The sequence below is a fragment of the Athalia rosae genome, chromosome 2 (genome assembly GCF_917208135.1).
Source record: "Athalia rosae chromosome 2, iyAthRosa1.1, whole genome shotgun sequence".
Classification (NCBI taxonomy): Eukaryota; Metazoa; Arthropoda; class Insecta; order Hymenoptera; family Athaliidae; genus Athalia; species Athalia rosae.
The window spans coordinates 7,179,479-7,199,416 of NC_064027.1; the positions used below are offsets into that span (position 1 = coordinate 7,179,479).

Sequence of the window (19,938 nt, forward strand, 5' to 3'; positions counted from 1 at the left end):
TTTGTGATGATATCGTGTATAAGTATACGTGAACATTGCGGTAGCCGATCGATCTGTAAGTGACTTTAGTGTATGACACGTGCGACACGTAGAAAGCGTCTTTATGCTTCCCCTCTGAATGGGCGAACAAGCGATCGATCTCTACGGAATACGCGGGTTCGGTCGAACTATTTTCAAACTGACAAATGTTCTGCAATTCCAAGGCTAATGGTCTTCACAGAAATCCCGTGGGAATCTATGGGTTATCATTTTATGTATACTCACGAAATTGCCATTTTCCATCGGCGGATCCGACTCGAGATTACACAACGCAATATATATCCCCTGCGCGGTATTAAACCTGCAGCTGCTTATTATAAAAAATTTTCTAATATACTTTCGCACGTGTTAAACTTATGAACGGTAAGTAGATTTACACATTCGAATCAACCGCGCGTCTGATTACGCCCGTAAATAAAAAACTGGTATAATTCTTGGGGATTTTAACACCTGTTCCTGCCACCTTATACACCTGGAATTAAAAGTGGGATAAAGAGGGGGAAGAAATTCTCGAAGGGAGTTTCAGAGTTTCTAACCATAAATCCCCGGGGTATCTTATACCCAGCTGCAGCTCACGAGTGAACGTGCCGGCGGAGTTAAAGACGTTCAAAATTACGTTCGCTGCAGGGTGTGCCGCACGTTTTTCCTGCCGGTGCAATGCCGTTAATGAATTCTAACGACGTTAGACCGCGAACCTCGTCGAGGCGCGGGTCAAAATTTATGCGAATTACCAGGCGGTCGCAATTAGCAACGGCTAATTATAATTACATAATCAAAAGTCTCGTATATCCACGCTGTCGATCGATCGATTAATTTTTTACATTTCTTATTTTTTTTTTTTTCTCTGCCCATCCGTCATTGGTCTTCACGACGCTGTTTGAGGTAAATATCGAAAGACTCTACTCCGTAGTTTGTCCACCGTCCTTAATTCTCTGTTATCCCTTCTCTTGACCCAAATGAAAAGTGAGTCGAATCGCTATCGACTTTTAGGATAAATGTTGACGTTGTACACATCATAATAATTGTCGACGATCGAATTTATAATTCTTGAACCATGTCCGTCTTTTGACATCGTTTTTTTTTTTTTTTTTTTCTCTTATAACTCGGAGAGATGGGAATAAATATGCCGCGAGAAAATCGATAGGTGGCATTCTCTTTTTAAAAATAATTTTCAACAACCCCACCTGCACCGCCGTAACCACAATTCTTTCTATTTACACTTCGGCATATTTCGGTTTGTGAATATCAAGTTTTTTTTCGTCCATTTCGGCAGCCGATTGAAAAAGTGTACGCGATTTTAGTGACGATAACGTTTGAATAGCTAAGGCGATTTTTTTGTCGCGATACTTCTTTGTCCGCGTAACGACGTTAGATCGAATCAGTCTCGTGGTAGAACGCGAATCAGTCTTTTGACAGGCGACAAAATACCTGTACGGATCCTAATGAACGGTAATCAAAAAATGGCGGTTGGGAAAAACGAAGAGAGAAAAAAAAAACTCTGGGCGCGACAGCTGGGGATCGTTATCAGTTCATATGGCATGTAAACGACAGCGTATTCCACGCGGGACAGAAAACAATTTATTCGGTCCCCCCTCCCCCGCCCCCCCCCCCTCCTATTCGCCATTTTCCAGAGTCCGTTGATACAACTTACTCCAGATAGATACAACTGATCGAATATTCTTTGGAGCGAGGCTAATAAGATCAAGTTCCCGTTTTACGAAGGCGCTGGAAATGCACCGCAACTTCACTCCGAGCGCAATGAATTACTCAAGAGTTCGCCGCCGAGTCCTGCAGTAGGTACACGATAAAACTTGAAGTCTGAGCATTCTTTGAAAGAAATTACAGAACAAGATTAGAAGAAAGAAAAAAAAAATAGAAAAGAAAACGTCGAAAACACCCCGATTGCGTTGGTGAAAATTGAAAAATAATCCGATCCCTATTTTACCCTTCGTTAGCGTCAGACACAACCGTATCGTAGGTGTAGGTGCTGATCGAATGTGATCTATACCGTTGTCCGACCACACGTTGACTCGCACCACTTTCGCCATCGATACCGTTGACTAGTCCACTGCACGCGTCGCTTCCCATTTGGAATCCATTTCATGACGTATAAATATGTACGGAGCGAATAACTTTTATCTGTATGGTCGTGTACGTGTATACGATTCGACGAGAAATGAATAAATAACGATGCAAGTCGTGTCACTTATTTTTCACCTCGATCCAAACTTGATCTCGTCTCGGGGGCGATCGTTCTCTTTTCACTTTCTCTTCTTGTCGTTTTTTTTCATTTTTTTCTTTCTATGAAAAATTTGAAATTTAATCCCCGCGGGAGCGGAGAAACTTTCCGCGATGCAGGAAAAGACCTGACCTATCGGAAGTCCTTTGTCACAGAGTTTATCACCGGTGCGGAGCTACAGGTGGTAGAAAATGTCACGGTAGGTGAATTTTGTTAGCAGCGACCAACCGAAGCTGCGGTAATTTTCCGATGACGAACTTCAACCGCCGCTAAGCTTCGCAATTAAAACTTCTGGCTCGCGTCGTCGGAGACGCTTTTTTAAAACGCGTCGTCCCACCGCGTGTCTTCCGACTCGCGTGTTACGCGAGTGCACGTCGTACGAACATTGTAGATTTACGACAGGTGAGCCCCTGGGGGTCGAAGAATGCGGAGGATGTGTTCCCGCGCTTTTGGAACCGTTCCAAAACTTCTGGGAAACTCAGGTGCGGGAATGTCCGATAAGTGAATGTTTCGCAAATTGTCCGAACGACGTAACTTTCGACGAGACGATATAAAACTGAACGTAGCTATCGAACGTAAGAAAAAAAAAGGGGAATATCTGCGACGATTCAACGGAGGTTACTTACTCCTGCACGATTCCTCAGAACTGTACGATTCCATCCGACCCAAGCAGTCGTATAATGTTTAATTTAGACGAGGAGGGAGGCGACATCGAGAGTTGCTTCTTGCACGGTATAACTTTATCCGCATGGTTCGTACGCTCGTACCGCCCAAGGAATGGGAATGGACTTTGTAACGGCGTTGAGAGCACCTAATTCCTTACCACCGTAATGATTAGCTCTCACTTTGAGAGCGCGCGACTCTCGGTGGACGGGCTTCCGGGGCCGGAAACCCTCGTAAATTAAGACTAAAAGGGTAATTCTGGCGTTATTGTATGCTCAATTATTGTCTCATTATTACCGAATGAAATTATTCGCGGTGTGACTCCGTTGAATCTGCGCTTCCAAAAAAACTAAATTGTCGACCGGTCATTCTTTTTGAAAAATGGAAAGTGCAGGTGATGTAAATGTTTTTAAAGTTCGCGTGGAAAAATAAATAGTCCGACGTGTTGTTCGATCCGCGAAAAAAATATCCTTGAGACAAAAAGTCCAATTGGATAAAATATCCGGCTACTTCGTCCGAGGATATTTGTCGGAGGTGTGTAATTTGGCGAGGATCAAAACGCAGGTAACTTAGGTTCGGTAAATAACGTATGCCAACTTTTCGATCAAACTCGCTTGGGTTTCGACCCAACTTGTAATGTTCGACATTTATTGAGGTCATTAATCATCGCTCGATTTGCTCACCCTATTCGCCCTTCAACGTAGGAATAACACCGTTCAAGAAATGGGAAATTGTTAGCGATGCTTGGAACTACCCGAAACGCTTGCAACTACTCCGAAGTAATCGGCGAAATTACACACTCGATCGATGCTTCCGAAATGGTTGACATTATCAACGAAGAAAAATCACGCGTCGATATCGCTCTTTGAATAACGCGATACGACGGAAGACGGGCCATTACGACCCCCCCCATTCAACGTTGTTATATTTGCTCTATTTTAATTCAATCTGAGCACTTGGGATTTCCGTGAAGCTAGCGGTTCATTAGACAAAGTATCGTCAGGTCGAGTCTGGGAGATAAATGAAAAGTGGCGATCGGTAGATCGTGACTAAATCATGTGTCTAGGCGCGGACAAAGGATCAGGGCTACCCGTCATGATATTCATTCATAATTGAATTGGGACCGATGCGAGGTAATGAAGAAATTTTCCCTCCGCGCAAAACTTTTAATTATACATAACTTAGCATCGATCATTCCACGATTGCCGACCCCTTGTTTATTTGTTAAATAAAAAATTCACACGGGACGTCCAACAGTTGTTTGATTAACCGCAGAATAATTGATCGCACTACAGCCGAGCTCTGTGACGATTAAAATCGTCGACGCGACGGTGTAAATTAGACGTACATAATTCCGAAAAAAAGATGCGAAATAAATAAATAAATTAATAAAGATCCGGGGCAGGGAAACGTTCCGTTTTGTTATTAATCGACTCGATGCGATGAAATATGCAGAAGGCTTGCATGGGATAATATCTACATTGAAACGTGAAAAAAATTATCCGCGCTCAGAAATTATATGGAACATAAATATGTGGAGTACACAAAACGCCCGGTACATATCGATCAGTCCGACGACTGTCCGTCATAGTTTCGTATTCGTGAAAAAGTAATGACGCCTGTGTTGACTCGACACTTTTAAGTTATGTATATTCAAAGCATAGCAGAACCGTGCGCCAGTCCGTCGGCAACTAGACGTGTGGGTGCGTCGCGACGTCGACGTCGTCCTTCGACTCATACGGAATTATATCGAAGTCCGATTCCGGAAGGGAGTACCGCGTGAGTCGTTTGTTTGGTCACTTTTGTTTCGAACCACCCTGAAAACGATGTGGACGGAATATTCCGGGGAAATAAATTAGGCGCCGAATTTTATCGGTCGCAAATCGTTTCACGAGTGATTAAGCCTCACCTATAATCGCGAATATCGGGGTGATTGTGGGACCCGATCGCATAAAATTCCCGTTCTACTTAAAGAATCATTCGCTGTAACTTTTCGTATACTTTATAACCACCCATCTAGTTCCTTCCGAATCGCGGTTTTCGAAAGCCGCGCTATATTTCTGTTTCACGTACCTATCTCACGGTTCGCAGATTTTATTGCACATTTACGTACGGATCCCGAGGGAAAATCCTGAAGTGGTGTATTGATATTGCAGCGTATGTATGGCGACTGTGATCAGAGGGTGGCTTATGTTTTGATACGAGGATCCGACATTTATGACTCCAAAAATGTGCTCTCCGGTTCGAAGATATGGGAAAATTTGTGCGCGTAAGAGCGCAGATCGGTTAATTGTATCGTTCCGTATGTGTTACAACTTGTTTTTGGAAGCGTTTGTCAAGCGGGCGAATCAGACGGACGTTCGAGAATTTAGATTGCTCGGAAACTTAACCACTTCAACAATAAGTAGAGGGAATAGGAATACCTCTTACTACCGTGGAACTTGGTAGAATTTATAGAACGCTGTAGATTAGGACGTCTTCCGGGGCTGATGGTTTATCGCCCAAAAGTTCTCGTTTGTCTAAATCGCGAGTCTTTGGAGTTATAAATTGATTCTTGGGTCTGATTAATCATTTGGAATACGATCATCGAGACCGAAGTACATCCGACCCACATCGAATGACGAACGAGTCGTTGGCACTCCGAGAACCAAGTTGCGCAGATTGTGAAGTCGAAACTTTTCGGATTGTTTTTGCTTCGTACAGGTACAAGTTTGAGTTTCCGAAGTATAAGCCTCATCGTCGCTGAAGAACCGCATCTCTTTTCTTAGATTCTTTTGTTTTTTTTTATCTTGGTCCGCGAAGTCTCTGCATTATTAAGATTCTAGGTCTCAGATTCACCCTCACCTGCTGCGATCCCCTGCACAATTCGCTCTTTTCTCGGTCCTCGCATATTTTATATGGTTGGGTCAATATTCGAGGGAATTTAAAGTTTACTCAAGTAATTTGGTGTCCCCTTAGGTGGATAATATTTTCGAGAGTTTCTCCTAAGGTCACGGAGCGGTCACTGAATCATTTATACATCCCAATGGCCCTGATTTGGTCGAATTTCTTTCTTTTTTTCCCCCCCGTTTTCTTCTCAAGAATTCATCAAGTCTAACGGATAAAAGGCACGACAAACTTTACAACCCGGAGGGATGAATTTGAAGTATGATATTTTTCTCCTCTTTTTGACACTTCGAGCGATATTTTTCAACTTCTAGATCAGGAGGTGCATTTTACCTGCTAGTCGTTTGTCATGGACGCGTGCGGATCGATTGTAAAAAGTTGACATCTCGAAGGGCTGTTTCAACAATCCCAGCCCTATTTTGATCAACGGCAATAACGGCGGGTCGGAGGCCATTTGGTCGGTATATATTCGAAGTTCATTTCGCGAGCGTTCAGAATTATTTGGATTCCTTTTAAACTGTCACTATGGTCGTCGAACGTGGCGGCGTCGTTTCAACAAGATTAAAATCCACTTCGATCGGCGGGAATCGCCTGCGGCATTCCTCCACGGATTCATTTTACTCTTTAAAATTCCCCAACGGTTCCCTTATTTTATCCCTTTCTCTTAATTTCGCACCCGTTCAGTTTGCTGAAATTAATCCGAGCAATGAAAGACTAATTAGACCACAGGAAACACTCACTAATTACTAAAAGGGAAGTTTATACGATTTCTGCCATACTGCACCCCGTGCGCGGTATACAACATTCTGCTAAAAACCGCAACGCCGCGGTGTGCGCGCCGGAGTTGTTAAACTTCTTCATTAATTTTCAAAAAAAAATTACCCAAATACAGAACTCGACGAAAAGCAACCGTCATTTCCGGCAAAATAGTTGAGATAAACAAATTTTTACTTTCATTTTATCTGCCTTTCTTTTCTCTTGATTTACAGAAGGATTCAAAATGGACGATCCATCGCGCGATAATCCGCCTCGCCGGCTGCCAATGCTAGAAAATCGGCAGCTTCTCTATAATCTGGATAAAATCGCCAATAATAAGGAGGCCGTCGTTATTGTTCGAAAACCACCCGATCATGGATTCTAATTCGGAGCAATTCGAGTTTCGCCATCATTTGCGCAGCGACTAGACAGATTTTTTTTTTCATTCAACCCAACTCGTCGATTCAATTATTTTCCCAAAAGTTTGGGGTAATCAAATAAGAAATTTTCGATAATTGTTTCTCGATTTTTTGTGAACTTCATAATTCCATAGACAAAGCAGCGAGGTTATCGCGGGCGAAAGATCTACGTGCGATTGAAAAAGTCAGCGAACGAAAAGCGGTGAAAAAAAGAAAAAAAAAAACAATTTTCTCACTCGCTTGACAACCGTCATAACGTGTCTACGACTAACTGTGCAGCTGGTGCACTGCAAGTGGCAATTGGAATTTCTGTGGACTATTTTTTGTTTGACTAACGCCGTAATAAAAGCGATGTGTAAATAGAAGTTAGTTCGAATCGATATTACATGTGCTATCTACATTTCTATGGAACCTGCACGGTGAAAGTAACAAGTAGAAATTGATGATTGTTATATCTACGTTTCATTGAATTTTCAGAGAAGTATTTACGCCCGTAGTAACCGAGGGATAGAGGCAAAGGAAATTGAGAACAACGCTTCGTTAACGACTGTGAGATTTACGGTGAGATAACATTCGTTGCAACAATAGAAGCGAACAATATCCATCAGTTTGTTACTTAGAGATAATATACGTGTATCTATCCAAATAGCTGTTAACACTTGTCGGGGAATTGTCTATGGGAGTAAACGTGTAAATTCGATGTTCTCACCCTCGAAACGTACGTGGAATCATATTTGGCGACGATATGATCGCGCGAAAAAATGTCATCCAAGAAATTCCAGCGGGACGAAAAAAAAATGTCTATTCAAACGTCATCAGAGGTGCCGAAACATCACGGGAACATAATTACCGTGATTGAATCTATTTTCATTTCATCCAGTTGAAATTAATGTTCAGGTTAAACCAACTGTCGAGTTTTACACCACGATCCACAGCTGCTACTTCCGTCCACATCCAATTATTATACAACAATATGTAGGGGAATTTATCCTGCCGGAAATGTGATTTATACATGGACACGAAGCAAAACTCAGATTTTTTAATTTTTTTCTTCTCAAATCTTCGTTTTTCATTCGTGAAAATTCATACGAATTCGTTATTATTATGAAATCGTATGAAAATTCTGCTTTCCCGCGAGAGGCTGTGTGTGTTAATTTTTTTTTGTTTCTCTTCATAGTCGCGGTGCGTAAATGAATAATGACGCGAAACCGATCGAGCGATATCAACTGATAGTTTTCGATCTTTTTTTCTCTATTCTCTCATAGACACGTACGCGGGTATGTGATAGACATGATTCTGCACGTGTGGAGTGTTCGGTTTCGATATGAAATACACGCGATGTTATAATTGATTGGCGTGAGCGTGCGGTATGATAACAGTTAGATATGATAGTAAAAATAATTGAAAAAGTTTTAAAAGTGTGTAACGTGTTTTAACTATAATTAAAAAATTAATGGTAATTGACTTTATATTTCACACGTATATTCACGCGCATCTCGTATTCATGGGGAATTTGACTTCTACTGTATTAAAAAATAGCAATCAATTAATTACTGTATTGAAGAATACCAATCAATATTGAGTAAAGAAAATTAATGTAAAAGTTTTCTCTATATATCGTCAATATCAGTGTGGAGAATGGAGTTGTTAAATATATGTTGATGTGTCCTAGGTATATGCCAAAACTCATTTTATTCAGCTGCAGTTATATATATTAGCGCAATGTATAAAATATTGTAAAAAATATGTGCAGGAAAATTTTTTCAATGTAAGTCAAAAATCACGTAATTACTCGATGTAGATTGAATTGTACTTATGACGTTGTTGATGACAGTGTGAATTCCTCTCTTTCTTCGTTGTTTGAAGAAGATAAATAAATGTATTCAAGTGTACTTTCGTACTAGTTAAGCTAAAAAAAAAAGAAAAAAAGAAAAACCTCCGACTATGATTATTTCAGAAAATCAGAACCCGTTTTCATTCCTTCCTTTACGAAATCTATAAGGTTGTTCAAATATTCCGTTACATCGAGCTCACAGTCGGAGCGGCGTGAGCAGCGGAAATTTTTTCTTCATTTCCTATGTAGACTTTGATTTATTATTCAGACAAACATTGAATTTCTAGGTGCAGTACACCGTGTAGAGACGTTGTGTTATAGAGAAACTTCGATTGAAGTGAAGTTCGTTTCTCGACTGACAAAAAGAGCGCTCTGCAATTGAATAGAATGTTCTATATAACGTGCAGAATTTTATACATCATATTCGTTCGACTATAAGTTACGGTATTGGAATAGGAAAATAATCGATACTTGCGGTGAAAATTTCTACGTAGGTATAAAAGCCGAAAAAGTTTGCAGTTCGTCACATTTTTAGATACGCGCCATCATTGAAAAGTTCTTTCGTTTCTCCTGTTCGATGAATTGCACAAAATATGCACGCATAAGCCGATTATGCGGGAAATTCGGACGTGGCTGAAAATCTGCTAAACCATACGACGAAACAACGATTAAAACAAGTTAGACGACTACCTCGGAAAATGGGGTTGGGTCTGTAAATTCTAAGCTCCAAGTTACCCTGCGGAACCGCGCACCTAATTCTCTATTATTTCTCGCCTAACGTTCGTTCTGCGCTGATCCGATGACCACACGCAAACTTGGCGAATATAATTTCCAACCGACCGATAAATCTAGAATTTAATATCTTTAGTAACGAAATATTTTGAGCTAATAAACTTTTCCATGTTCTATCACGTAATACCCTCGAGAATAACGGGAATGAAAAATGTGAGTAAAAAGTTTGCACGGATTTTGCATACTACGGCGAACGCGTGGTGAGGGGGCACTATTGTTGAACGGAAATATACCTTGAAGAGGAAGTCCTCGAAGAAAAGGGTACGCAGGGGTTGATAAGGACGGTGGAAAAAAAAAAAAAAAGAAAAAAAAAGAGAGAGCGCGAGGACACGTTTGAAGTAGCTAGTGCCTGGCTCACGATGAGTAACCAAAGATCCGGTGCAAACGGTAACGGTGGAAGACAAAAAGAGGAAGGGAAGAACGAAGCTCCGTACGATCCCGTCGATCCTGGTGTCCCATAAAACTCGAAGCTAACGGCCGGCGCTTCAGGGCTTTTAAAGTGATGAATCGCGAGAGGAGAACTCGCTCTGCACTCTGCATGTTTCGCATAACAAATGAATACGTATACCTAATACCACGAGCTTTTCAACGAACCCCCCCTCCCCCATCGGAGATGTATAAATACCCTTCTGATTGGTAATTAAATCGCTTTCGAACCATAGATCGCTATCCGTACATTTGATGGGAGGAATTTTCTTCCCGGTTTTGTGGGCATTGAAACGACGCGATAGAGTAGCCGAGGGCGGCCCTGAAGAGGGTCACTTCACTCAAACACCAAAACGAAGAGAGAGAGAGAGAGAGAGAAAAAGAGGAGGAGAGCAGGAGAGCCAATGAGAGAGACGAGGTATCAACGTTATTTCAAGTGTCCTCCGGATCAGGCGGATGCCTCAATAAGAATAGAATTTCAAGCCAAGGAATCGCGGGAGTGGGCTTTTGTTTAAAGAGGAAAAGTCTGCGAAAGCTCAAACAGCGGGAAATATCGCGAGAACCCTCCCCTACCCTCCGATCCTGGCTATTTTTATTTTTTATAATACCTAATACTCGTCATTTTCAACAATCTTTGCACAGAAATAGGTCAGGAAGAATTATTAATAGGAATCAATTTTCGATATTTTTTTGATCATCTTTCATTACGAACAAAGTCACGAAGTGCAGTAATTCGTCTTCAACTAGAAGAGGAAACTAAGGATATACGTTTACATGGATATTGGGGAAGTTAATGTCAGATTTACGGTTATTCAAGACGGTGGAGATCAAAGTGTCGAGCTAATCCGACCGCATATATCGACCATTGTAAGCGGTGGGATCACATTTCGCGAGTTGATTGATATCGTCAGGAAACAGTGACCTTCGAACCCGATCTTAGCGCACTCCCGTGAAACCGATTCGATAATGTTTTTTTCTTTTCTACGATCCGGAATCCCAGACAGAAATCGTCGACAAAAATATCCTTGGAATTAGTTTTAATTACACGAGTAATTGGTGACGATATAGTATTCATTTCTACTGAAAACTTTGCTCCTTCGAATTTCCATCACAACGAACGTCGCATCTCGTCGTTTCCACCCTAACAAATGAGGTAAAGAAAAAATAATAGATCGTGCCGCGCGATGCTTTCACCAGAATTGGAAGCCAACCGAGCATAAATCGATTGCAATCGCCCCGCGGATATGGATAAATGTATTAAATTAGGGCGAATCACGAAGTGCAGATCGTGTCACAGATTCCGATAAGAACAAACCGAAGGTATACGTAGGTAATTAGTTTATTACAAAACATCAGGATAGATTGATTAATTTATTTATACGGATAAATTACATTGCGATCTGGAATATCCTAAGCGATCTTCGGTTACGTTGTGCAACCTATATCGATATCGCGCAATTACGCGCCTTGATAAGAAGTGCATCGAAATACCGGGGATCTCGATAATTTTTTGATGTTGCGAGGGCTTCCAAAAAAATTCAGTTTCATCGGGTTAAAAAGAAGAGTCAGGGGGAGTGCAGAGGGGAAAAAAATCGCGCTGGAATGAAACGAGAAAAGGGAAGGGTGAATGGCATCGGGCGGAAAAAAAAGAAAAAACCGCCGTGTTCCCTCGCCCTAATGATCCCTCAGACGTCAATCCGCTCCCCGAGAGTAAAACAACGTCATTCGCTACCTCATTTTCGTCTAACAAAAATAACATTTTGAGTATAACACCGGGCGAGTCCCGGTTATAGGGTACTACGAAGGGTTTCACCCTGCGCTCATTCATTCCTCGTAATCTTGTTTCCGTTCACGTTACGGAGGCGTGAAATAGAAATTCTCGCGATGCACGATATCAAATATGGGTGCTTCCGGAAAAAATGAGCCACGGCGAAACGACGTAAGAAAAAAGATTTTGATCGGTATTAGGAAAGAAAATTTTACGAAAAATTGAAATACGTATTTTCACCGCGGCTATGGTGATCGTTAACGAATGCCAACGTGGAAGCTCTGAAAATCGGCACAGTAGATCGAGGGGTGCAATAATTCAAAATACAATAGCTAGGATGCCAAAGCCGCGCCTCTAATGCGCGATTCGCCCGTTGATTTTATCTGCATTAATCCTGACTCCCCAGAGTATGGTATAGCTCGCCGGTATCACTGTATATATCTGCGCATAGGTATATAAAACGACATTATTCTCTAATGGATTCAAAAAACGTTAATCCGATTTTATTCTACAAGGGTTCGTCGACGAATTAGAATTATAACGAGGTGAACGCACGCAGAGCGTGATGCGGCGTATTCTGAATCGAACCCTCATTTCGCGCTACAACTTCCATGATTTTCGTACCGATTTTTCGTTTACCTTCAGAACCGTTATACATAATTTCTTCCACGTCCGATGCGAAATTTGTGTTATCTGGAACATCGATTAATTTTATTTTCTGTTCGTCGGAAACGGAAACATGAAAAAAAAAAATATATTCTGAGAGATCTGCCGTTGGAAGTATAGGTATATATATACGAGTTATCTTCTTATCTCATTTTGTTTCATTTATTTATTTATTCAGTTTTTTTGTTCGTCACGAACTCAGTAAGCTGTAAAAAATGAAGACGCATCGAGGTGACGCGAACCCGCTGTATAAGTAATGAAATTTCGGGAAGACGACGGGCGACTCTTATTTTCATTCTACTTCTGTTGGTATATGTACGTACATGTACTTGCGCTCAAGTTTCAGGGGTTTAAACAACTGTGCGAGGCCGGAAAGCTTCGATAGAAAATTGAGTACAAGCTGTTACCATTTATTATGCGGGAGGGGCCGATTTCAGAAATACAGAATAAGTGGGGCAATTATTCGAAAACTTGTCAGATAAAATTTTTTATCACGATTGTGTAATTTTTTTTATCACCTCTCCGAAACGCGATATTCCGCTGAAGTTTTTTCGTCTTTCAATCGTCCTGCGGCTGTTGAACGAAGAAAGCGATTCCTATATTCTCAATCTGAGTATATCTCTTCAATTTCTCTGAAAATAGTTTCCGTGCACGTCGCGGAAATCAAATTGTGGAATTTCCTCAATTTTTATTTCTCTATTTCTTTCATTTTTTTTTTCTTTTCCTTTCCTTCCTTTTTTCTTTTTTCACAGAAAGACAAACGAGAGGAGGTTATTAAATTCTCTACTCGTTATGTTGGACACATAGAAGCGTTATAGGTATGCACTCGCTCGTAATTTTCAATATAATATTCAAACGATATAAACTGCATTAGTGCATGGCGCGCGCAAAAAAGTCTGTGAGAAAAAAAAATTTGGCCAGGAGCCACGTATAATTCAATCCTGAAATAGCCAAGATTATTCGTTAATTAATCATATTTGTATAAGGTGTAAAATATATGTACATATTATTATATACTTTTCCATAAATCATATGGCCAAATAGTGCATCAGCAGCAGCAGCGGGTTGCAACGTAGGCGAGAAATAATTAATCGAACGGCCCTTTCCTCTTAAAAAAGATTCGAAAAAAAAAAGGGGGGGCAAAAAGAAAAAGGAAGTGCTTGGGAAATTCTTCATTTTTCCAAGGGTTTAAACCTTTCAAGATAATTATACGTCCGGCACTCCGACGCTATCAGCTGTTCCGCTAGATATCACAGCTGTCTACGTTCGCACGTTATGCTGTATACCTGTAATGACTCGAATTTATTCGCACGAGATGTTAACCTTCGCGAACGTCGAGTCGACTCAAACTCAACTCGCGTCAAGCTGTCTTAATTCTCTCCGTAGAGAATATCTAGTAATATCACGCCCGAAGCTAACTCGGGGGATATTACAAAATTGCCAAGAGCCACACCGCGTGCCCATAAGACCTGTATATAAATGCAGGAGATTATCGTTGTATGCTAATATCGCGGAACTCCGAATTTCAACCCTCGAACGTTTCTAACTCGGATAATTCTGTGTCGTACTGTAAGAGTTTAAGTGACACGAACCGGGGTTTGATTCGGTATAATTGTGACGTGCGCCGCGTGTTGCGGAGTTGAGAAAAAAAACTTTTTACCACCCGTAATAAAAGTCTCCAATAATTTCTGAAATATTGTATGAAATTCGCGTAATTTTCAACGGTTTCGTAAATTCAATTATTTACGTCTCGTTAATTTCAATTCCCGCGTGTCACGTGGGCGTTGCTGCACCAACGAACGAACCGACTGCAGAATTAACGCGCCAGGCATTACAAATATAAATTTTTTATCAACGTTGTAACCCCCCAGTCTTTCTCTCTGCCCACCATAGTTCATCCGTTTTTATGGTAAAACTAGATGCTTTTGCTGCCCGGATATCGGAGCAGGTTGATAGAAATTAGGAATCGTAAATCTCGCGTTGAACGAAAAACAATGGAAACAAGATAAAAAATTCATCTATATGTACATTGTCCCCCATAAAATCCGTTTCGCTTATAATTGATCGCCCATGTTTTATCCGTGCCTCAAAGCTCGGAAGATTTTCATTGCACCTACGGGAAAAATCGTTGGAACGATTAGTTTTTTCCCCTTCATTTCATTCCGCGTGTTTTTTCTCCTTTTTTTATTCTCCACTTCCCATGTACCCGGTGGGGAAAAAAAAAAACAACATCGTTGCCGAGGAAGCTGATCCTTTGACGCTCCTGTCCACGGACGCGCGAAAAAAGAAAAGAGAACGAAAATTGAATGAAAAAAAAAAAAAAGAAAAAAAGATCGGTCGAACAGCAGCAAGCAGCTTTTCCCGGCCCTTCGAAAACCCCTCGAACCTGCACGTCTGGAGTGTTTTTTTTTGCTGACCGGTCGGAACTGATCCGCATCTATTTCCTTTGAATGGTACAGAAAATAGCTACGGCTACTCGCAAATTTAATTCAAAACCATCAATTTCGAGGATTCTTTTTGCGTTTTTTATTCGCCTTCTTCCGACGTCCGACCCCCAGCAATTTGGATTTTCATTTGTTTTTCGTTCACTCTCTTCGAATGCCCGTTCATCCCTGAATTTATTCTCCGGGATAAAGACGTAGGTATATCGCATGCGATGGGCGGATACCGAAATCACCGAAAACGCCCCGCGGTTTGTATCGGGAATAACATTCCGAACGTTTGTTCGTTTTTCGGCCGTTGTCCGCAATTATATTTATACGTTGCCTTGCGGGAACGTGATATACGGAAGCCGAAGACGAGATAAGACCAACCAACGCCTCAGGGTATGCACGTTTTTTTTTTTTTCAAGATTTTTTCCTTTGTAGATGGACTAAAATTTTATTGAATATAAAATATATGACTAATAGAGGCTCGTGCGGATGAGGCGAAAACAAGATAAGGCACTTGCTTCATACTCCGGGATCTCATTATAGATTTAAGGCATGAATGTATGGCATGAAAATTATTATGCAGGGGTGTTTTCATGTTTGCCGCGTGCACAAGGAGATGATATTTTTTCCTCCCCTCACAGTTACGATATACCATGATTAGCACTTATCTTCGCAATAAAAAAAAAAAAAAAGAAAAGAAAGCGAGAACATTATACACGCTCGAAAATTTGAAATTTTGGGATCACTTTTAAACAAAGAATTCTTATAGCGAAATTCAAGGTACTAACGAACAAAAAAGTAGTATAAACGGGTACAAACGATTCTGCATCCTCTCTCGATGAGAAAATCAAGATTTTTAAATTTCGGGTGCCGGTCATTTTATAACTTTTCGTTCTCCAGGGTACAAACAAGTACAATTGATTCCAATTATCAAAAAAATGTATTTCCAAGTCGGTTGCTAAGTTTACATAGGTCGTATTTACCTCGAGCCCTAGCAGTTTGGATTAGGTTCGATGAGCGTTGAACCATTGATTGAATATAAATTGATTAAATCCATTAGCGGCCGCGTTGGTATCACTCCCCTGCAATTAGTTAACTTCGCATGGCGTCATGCAGGAGATAACTTTGCGCCCAAAATTTTGCCATACCTTTTTTCGATTTTTTCTTTCTCCCACCGAATCTTCTGGGCCGACGCGAGTTTCGCGTGTATGAAATAACCTCAACCAAAAGAGAAGAGAAAAAAAAAAACATCACTCGGTTTCGTTACGGCATACGTTCGTTAATTAGAGACTCCGCAGCCGTGGGTAAAAAAATTTAATGGCTGTCACTGCTCCGGCATGCAGTAGCTTTTCAACGTTATAAATAATCCCTTCGAATCCGATATACACAAATATGAATCAAAAAAATAGAAATAAAATAATCACAAACGACAACCGGTTGGAAAAAGGATCAATGGTTACGCAAACTGCACCGCCACGATGATATTGAAAGCAGGGAATTTGTATTCATTTCGTAGCATCTGGTACGTGGAATGAAAAAAATTAATATACCGTACGTTTCATGTCAAGTTAGTGACCTGAGTGACACGATCACCTTGAATTATAAATTGAAGCCGAATCACGAAAGCCATTTCAAAGAAAATTGGACTGAACGAAAAAATTCCCCGCGGAATAAAATGTGTGTGATTTTTGTGTCATCGCGTGGAAAGTATACCTGTGTAATTTTTGATCTGACTGAAATATAAACCTGTTCATTCTTCGCGAAATACCCCAGATTTCTAACATGCGTTGAATAAAAGGTTGCGAAGAAAGGAAAACGAAAAAAAGAAGAAGTTATCGGGCTGAAAAACCTGCCGTAAACTTCAAAGACAAATCCCATGAGAGGAGTAGTGTATTCGTGTAATACGATGAATTTAAACGGGTTGGGTTTGGTTCAAACGATTCGTGAATACAGTTTATGAGAAGCTGGTACACCTGCTGCAGCAGCAGCGGCGTTTGTACTTCTGCCAAATGGAAATCTTGAGGGATGGTAGCGTGGGGTATAAAAAACCTGGAAAACTTCGGAAAAGTGTCGTTTATCGCTCACTTTGGTCGCTGCAGTGCAACACTTGGGACTTTTTACACGCTCCACAGACCCATGCGAGAACGAAAGCATTCGTAAAGTTCTGCACTATATTTAGAAATGTAGTCTCGCGATTCGATTACCGCTCGAAAGTATGAGGAAAAAAAATAGGCTGGACGGATTCCAACAACTGACTGTTTGACGGATGAGATTTTTAAATGAACAACAAAAAGCTGCGGTTCATCTCACCCGAAAATTCAACGGATTCGTTCCGTCGTCCATTTCGCATATAAATACCACATGAATGCCGCCTTCTTCTACTTTTCAAAAGTTCGAAGAGATAAGGGTACAAAAAAAGCTACAAGCCCAAAGTTCGTAATCGAGGAAGTGTAAATCCTCGCTCTAGCGCTAATGGCTTGCATCGTTTTATCGCAGTTTATCGAGTTTTTGTTATCCTATTTTCCCTTATTCCCATCCATCTTCACTCCTAATACTCCATCTCCCTTTGTTTCTATTCAGTTTATTTTTTCGCCTCTTTTATCGTCACTCTTTTTCCGTGCGAAATAATGGGCCGAGCACGCGAAACCGAGGAGGTTCCTGCAGCTGCACTTCGAAAGGAACAAACAAAAAAAAAAAAAAAACCCGTAACCGAGCGCACGGAAGATTCGCGGATCCGTAATTATCGGTAACAGCTATAATCCCTTTTTTTTTTTATTTTTTATATTCCTACGGTGCAGTTTTTGCGAACAGAATTTCTCGATGGCGTAAATAATTGTGAATAATTGTTACGTTTGTCGACAAAAATTTGTATAAATATTAAGAGCGTTCCAGCGTAAACAAATTAACTGCTAAAATGTCGAGTAGTGTTAAATATACGCGTGAAATGTACTTTGTCATCACCGTTTACTCAAACGCAAATTTCTACGTAATATATAAGTACCTACGTTCATCAGGTTTTACCCTAATTCTGAAAGGGTTTGCGTTCAGAAAGTTAGTTCAGAAACGTTTCCCGGAGAAATACATTCGTCAAATAAAGCTGGGCGTCAATTATACACAAATGGGATAACATTTGTTGAGGACCTTTACAACAACAAAACTATTGAACAAATACAGATAGAGAAAATGTGTACATATAATTCGCATGTCTCTAACGCCTGACCGACAAATTTGGACTTTTATGCAAGTGGCGGTAATCCGTTGGTGCGAATGGTACGTTAATTCGGATTGCGAATCGCGGTATTAGTGGACAACGAGAGCGTGAGAAATTTCCGAACAAGATTCGATGGGATTCGAACGTCTTGGTTTTCAGAAAACAGAATTCCGATAATTCTGCACACGCGGCACTCCCTTTGATCCCCACAGCCAGGATAAATCGCCTAATACAGAGACCTTTGAAATTCGCATAACCGAATCAACGGTAATCATTGCCTGAAGATTCCCCATCTTTGAAGATTAATTTTTGAGTAAGAAGCTCAGCAAATATTCAGTACAAACACTCATCGAAAGGTGAAGACCAGGGAGAACTGAATTATACGTTGAAAGATCAAGTGCCAAGGAGTTTTGGACACGAAATTCTTTTGGGCAATTTTAATGCGCAGAGAGACCGGGAAAAATATCTTTCGTGGATCATACGCCTCATTTTATTCCGTCAGACCATTCCTGCTTCGTTTTTTATCCCGTGGGAAAGCTGAAGGTGGAGCGCTGCACGCTCTTATTTCCAATCCTATCGTTTGGCATCTCCGGTTTCGCTACTCCATGCATACGAATTGCGAAACCGAACGGAAAATATCTTCGAAAGGCCTCCCGAAAACAAATAACAAACGATATTTGACGCTTCGACGTACTGCCATACTATACGCGTTCCACGAGCAAACGAATGGAAAACATGCCGCCGTCGCTCGTAGCGATCCCATGAAAAATTGAAAACCCGGAAGTCGGGAGTCACGCAAGACGAGCTTTGACAATATCGATCTTCGGCCTGAGTTTTCAATTCCAAATCTCACCATCCTGGGACTTCCTTCTTACGTTAGCTTATGACTTTCTTTCATCTACTCAATTAGGTAGGAAGGGGCAAACTTTTAGGTCGAAATCTTGATGGTAAAAGAAATTCAAAGATCCCGAGTAAAAATGAAAATTTCGATCTCAAAAATTTCGAAAGAGCATAAAATTCCCATTAAAACTACGAACAAAAGAAATTAGCTCGCACAGCTGCCACGGGCAACAAGTGGATTCTCTTCGCTAATCGTTAGTTCATTATCGTGCTACGATTAAGATCTAACGTTGATCAGCCACCGGATGCAGGGTCAGTTTTTTCGTCTTGTTTGCGAAGCGTGATTCGTATGTTTATTATTACTGAAAAAATCCTGACTTACGTACTACCCCCTACTTACATCCACATGACACCCCGCGAAATTCGAGGGCTTAGAAATTTTTTGAATTCCACGCGGATATCCGAATTACGTAAGGTACACTGGTTTCGAAAGTACCTCGCGTGGGTTTTGTAAGCAGCACGTGTTCGCCTAAAAATATTACCCATCTTATATACGTATATTATATTTCTCCCCAGCTGCAGTTTGAGCCGGGCACGTTCCAGTCCCGTGGGGAATTTATAGGAATTATTTTTAAAAATCCTCATTCCTATCAACTATAACTTATTCCGGCTTGTAGTTCGCCTTGAGCAAAGGAACGCGCGCGGTGCAAATAACCGAAAATGGTCGAAAAAAAAACAAAAAAAAACGAAGCTCTTCGTTTCACTATTCGTAGTTAAAGTCGGAGGACGAGCGAAGATAGACCGCGGTCGTATATCCTGAATTACAGGATGAGGAAGGACTGTCAAGACTTTGGATGCTATAAAATGGCGATATACCGATTTAAACGCGCGTATACGACTTCCTCTCATCCCGAAGTGTCCGCGAGTGTGAATACCTTGTGAAAGCACGCCAATCCATGTACGGAAT

At 41.0% G+C, this 19,938-nt stretch overlaps 1 protein-coding gene and 1 long non-coding RNA gene across 4 annotated transcripts in view; one reads left to right on the forward strand and one right to left on the reverse strand.

Annotated features, from left to right (window-relative positions):
- The window catches only part of LOC105684551 (neo-calmodulin), a 67,263-nt gene that overhangs the window by 32,899 nt on the left and 14,426 nt on the right, over window positions 1-19,938 (reverse strand). The window lies entirely within an intron of this gene.
- Window positions 3,450-8,894, forward strand: LOC110116921. The gene is made up of 2 exons (XR_002305609.2): window positions 3,450-4,720; window positions 6,817-8,894. It is a non-coding gene; the product is annotated as an uncharacterized LOC110116921 (long non-coding RNA).